The following is a 5,272-nucleotide window of genomic DNA, read 5'->3' on the forward strand; positions in this document are numbered from 1 at the left end:
GATTATCTTCTGTGTCTGTGTTAATTGGTTTCCCTTTTCTTTGTTGAAGAGGGTCTGTGCAGTCTTTCTGCCTAGTCTGCCATCTTGCTGGAACTCCGACTGTCCTAGTTTTAAAACTGAAACCCTTCAATCCCAAGCAAACAGTTGGCCATTCTATACTTAAAGGGCTGAGGAGCATTTGAGAAGCAAAGCAAACTCTGTACAAATAGGTCTAGCGCTAATAGTTCAAACAATGATGAACCTGTGGAACATCTAATGTTGTTGTTGTTGTCATGTGCCGTGGAGTCAGACCTGACTCATAGCGACCCGTCCTTGGGTTTCCGAGGCAGTATCACTACAGAAGTAGATTGCCCAACCTTCCTAACACACCTAATAACACTTTTGAATTTAGAGTCCATTATGCTGTGTGAAGTTCGTCAATCACAAAAAGACAAGTATTGTATAGGACCACTATTATAAAAAGTCAAGAAAAAGATTTCATAAAAAAGGAAATATTCTTTGATGGTTACCTGGGGTGGTGGTTGGGAGAAAGCTAAAACTTCATTATAAGCTCTTTTTTGTGGATATGAAATATTTATCTTGAAGAAATTGTCTTGTGATACTAGAAAGCATAATTAACACATTCTATGCCTGAAGCCTGGTGCTCTTAGCACTCTGGGTCTTAATCACTGGGCAGCACAGTATCCTATCCCAGGGTGCCATGAACATATTGGGACACCTTAACTCCTCCTCTCTGCATAGAATGCTTGGATGCTCCACTCCCCTGGAATCCAGTGGTGTCTCCCCATTCTGGCTGAGACAAAGATTCTGACATGTAGTTTGGGATAGTACTGAGGAGAGTACAAAACAATGAGAGAGAAAACAGAATACGGCTACTAGGAACATGAAAGAGTGGGAAGAAAAACAAATATATTGTTGTTGTTGTTGTTGTTAGGTGCTGTATCGGTTACCTCTGTGCTATTATAAGAGAAAATACCACAAAGGGGATGGCTTTAACAAACAGGAGTTCATTCTCTTACAGTTTAGAGGCATTAAGTCTGAGTTCAATGTGCCAGGCTCTAGGGGCTGGGTGAAAGCCCCTCAACTTTGGGCTTCAGCTTTGCCTCCTGCTCCTGGCCCACTGAAGCTGGAGGCTTTTCTTTACTCAGACTGCTTCTGGCTACTGAGGCAGACAAACCCAAGGTTGACAAGTAAAAAGGTACAGTGACAATGTTACCAAACAACATGTCAGGCCACTAATTAAAATCCAGATGTAGTCCCAAGATTGGCAGAGCATGGCAGGCTATTGAACAATAACTTGGCTACATGCAGAATTAAAGAGTGCTATAAGTTAGAGACCATTCCTAAAGGTGCTGCTTATATACAGAAGCAGACCACATCCCTAAGCAGCTACTCCGCTGCTTGTGGCAGATCCCACCATGGAGTTGATTGCCAGTGTCATCATAGGGAATAACTACAACCAGCTTCCCAGCCACTCAATCAGGCCCAGCCAAGTTGACACACAACCTTAACTACCACAGGTTCCTTCGAGTCTTCTCTGACTCATAGCGACCTTATGTACAGCAGAACGAAACACTGACTGGTCCTATGCCAGTCTCATGATCCTTGCTAAACCTGAGCCCATCATTGTAGCCACTTTGTCAATCCACCACGTGGATGGTCTTCCCCTTCTTCATTGACCTTCCACTCCTTCCCCATAGAATGGTCCCTTCTGACAACATAACCAAAGTAGGTGAGACCAAGTCTGGTCATTCTCATTTCCAAGGAGCATTCTGGCTGCACTTCTTCCAGGACATATTTGTTGGTTCTTTTAGCAGTCTATGGTACTTTCAGGAGTCTTCACCAACACAACAACTAAAAAGCATCAACACTTCTTCAGTCATTCTTATTCATTGTCCAGCTCTCACATGCATATGAGGCGATTGAAAATACCATGGCTTGGGTTAGGCACACCTTAGTCTTCAAGGAGACATCTTTGTTCTTCAGCACTTGAAAGAGGTCTTTTGCAGAAGATTTGCCCAATGCAATGCATCTGATGTCTTGACTAATGCTTGCATTGGTGTTGATTGTAGAACTAAGTAATGTGTCCAATTGTGAGGATTTTCGTTTTCTTTATATTGATGTGTAAGCCATACTGCAGACTTTAGTCTTCAGTCTTCATCAGTAAGTGGTTCAAGTCATCCTCAATTTCAGAAAGCAAAGTTGTGTTGTCAAAATATCGCAAGTTGTTAATGATTCTTCCTCCAATTCTGATTGCACGTTCTTCTTCATATAATCCAGCTTCTCAGATTATTTTCTCAGCATGTAGATTGAATAAGTATGGTGTAAGGATGCAGCATCCCTGACACACTCCCTTCCTGATTTTAAACCATGCAGTATCCCCTTGTTCTGTTCGAAAAACAGTCTCCTGGTCTGTTAACTGTTCTGGAATTCCCATTCTTCTCAAGGTTATCCATAATTTGTTATGATCCACACAGTCAAATGCTTTTTCATAGTCAATAAAATACAAGTAAACATCTTTCTGGTATTCTTTGCTTTCAGCCAAAATCCATCTGACATCAGCAATTATGTCCCTCATTCCATGTCCTCTTCTGAATCCAGCTTGAATTTCTGGGAGTTCTCTGTCAATATACTGCTGCAACCATTTTTTAATTATCTTCAGTAAGATTTTACTTGTGAAAACAAATGTGATGAACATATATTTTTCCAGCCTCACACTAATTTCCCTTTCTGGAAATAACACCTAAATTATCCTTTTAGGAACACTCCTCCCCAGTCTCCATCCTAGGATTACTAGGAGTTGATCCCTTCTCCCCACCCCTGCCCAAGGGGGAGGATGTGACTCAAATCTGGCCAATAAGATCATTCCATGTCCCTGGTTTCAGTGATTGATAGAAAAGCACATGTCTCAAGCTAAGTTACCAACACATAATGCCAGGACTTTGATTTGACCTACACTTCTCTCCCCCTGACCACTTCCACTCCTGCCATTCAGAGTTGAGAGTGAAGAGCTGCAGTAGTTTAGTGTAACTGAAACAGAGGGACAAGGAGAGATAAGGGGGACATGAGCCCTTTCACTCTCTCCTGCCAACTCTTACTCATCATCCACATCTGAGTCAGCTGTCTATCTCCTGGGCTTTCCTAAATCTCTAAGCCTCTCACCAGTGCTCCCTCAGCCATCCAGTACAGCTCCCACCACACTGTGATAGTGTATGATTCTGTTTGCTTCTGCTTCCCCTTCTGCCACACAAGGACAAGAGTCTAGAAAATCCTGTCTTATCATCTCTTTATACTCAACATTTATCCCAGTACCTAGCACATACAGTCTAAATAGATGAGTTAATATGTCATATTGTGATAAGGCATTTGAGGAAAACAAAATAATGGGAGCATGAAAAGGGATGTATGTGCTATTTTATACAGAATGAGTCAGGGAACACATCACTGAGAATATATTGAGCAGAGATTGTAAGGAAGCAAGACTTGTAGATGTTTGGGTAAAAACAGTTTAGAGAGAGGGAAGAGCAGGTGCAAAGTTCCTGAGATAGAAGTGCTTGGCTTGAGGGAGTAATAGCAGTAACCCAGGGTGGCTGGTACAAAGCAAGAGAGAGAGAAATGGATAAATGAGGTCAGAAAACAAGCTATAGAGGGCCATTTGGTTTTTACTGGAACTGAGCTGGAAAGCTGTTGGAGGTCTTTGAGCAGAAGTGTAGCATGAAACAACTTAATTTTTCATAAAAATCTTTAGGAAGATATACACAAAATGGATTGTAGAGTGGCAAGTGTAAAAGCAAGAAGATCAATTAGGCAACTGTAATAAACCTGGTGAAAGATAATCTTTATTAGCACATATACATAATAGGTGCTTGGTAAGTTTTTTGTTGAATAAATGACTGAATAAATGAATAGCATATCTACAGAGACATCAGACTGTTGGGAAAGAAGGAGAACAAAGCAGGAGGGGCAGGAGAGTCCTACAGGCTTCCCCAGCCTTTAAGGGTACAGGTTATGTTGAAGTAACCAATAAACAATCATCCTCAAGTGATGCCGTATAGCACAGGCATAAGACTTTGCCTTAAGTTGGTCAAGTCAATAGCCTATTGAGAGTTCACCTTCTAATAATGGCAAATTAACTGGTGGGATATGCTAAGCATTAGGACAGCAAAGAACCACTGAAAAGTCCCCACTTGCAGCCCTATGGTGCCCAGGATCAAGGCACATGGACACTGTCTCATCAACTTCTCTTTACAAATGTCACCTGAAATTATAGAGCTAGACTTAGGAAAGAGATCTGGATGGATAAATAGTTTTCAAGAGTCACCACATGGATTTTGGGAATATTTTGTACATCTCATCTTATTTGATCAGTTGCTCCACATTCACCAGCACCATGTCTTGATACAGGAATGAGGAAAATAGAGTTAGTCAGAAGCTCTGTTTAATGTGGATGAGGGGAGAACTGGAACTAGAAGGCAGCTTTCTCTTTTCATCAATGTCCTTAGCCCAGACCATACCCTGTGCTGCTCCTTTGGTTGTATTATGTGCACTTTAAGCTTTGTGGTCATTATCACACCAGGTGCAGGAAACTGATACAAGTGAGAATCAACCACATCACTGCAAGATTTCATGAAAAACAACCAACCAAGAAAAATAAGAGAATTGTCTCATACCGGAGCTCTTCAGGCTCTTACAAAATAATGTGAGTTAACAAAGAACATTTTATAAAAGTGAAGAGCCAAAGACACACAAAGCGGTGTGGGGAAAAGGATGCCTGTGACAGAGCTTCCAATTGGCTTTAAAATAATTTCTTCTGGAATGATAGCAATGTGCTACTGTGTTTTGCTCATTTATTTGTTCCACTTAGATCCAGTGGAGAATATTGTTTGTAAAATAATGTGGCATTTTTCCTTGTTTGGATCTGCCTCTGATAAGTAGGAACAAAAATTCACTGCAGCTTATGAATATTCAATAGTTTCTATAAAGAGAGCAAATTATTTAATATTTACTTCCTTTCTTTCTTCCTCCCTCCTTTCATTTCTCTCTTCCCTCTGTGTTTTTCTTCCTTCCATCCTTCCTTCTTTCCATTACTATGTCCAGAACACAGTGGTAAATACTAGGGATCAAATAAAATTCTGGAGTAGCTTCTGTCCTGAAAAGACTTTGTTGTTGTTGTTATGTGCCGTCAAGTTGGACCCAACTCATAGTGACCCCTCCTTGGGTTTCCGAGGCAGTATCACTACGGAAGTAGATTGCCCCATCTTCCTTCCGAGGA

The 5,272-nt window shown here is 41.2% G+C and overlaps 1 protein-coding gene across 1 annotated transcript in view; it reads right to left on the reverse strand.

Moving 5' to 3' along the window:
* The window catches only part of NTPCR (nucleoside-triphosphatase, cancer-related), a 110,730-nt gene that overhangs the window by 104,547 nt on the left and 911 nt on the right, over nucleotides 1-5,272 (reverse strand). The window lies entirely within an intron of this gene.

This window comes from Orycteropus afer, unplaced genomic scaffold (genome assembly GCF_000298275.1).
Source record: "Orycteropus afer afer isolate SDZICR_OR568_19922 unplaced genomic scaffold, OryAfe1.0 scaffold00050, whole genome shotgun sequence".
NCBI lineage: Eukaryota > Metazoa > Chordata > Mammalia > Tubulidentata > Orycteropodidae > Orycteropus > Orycteropus afer.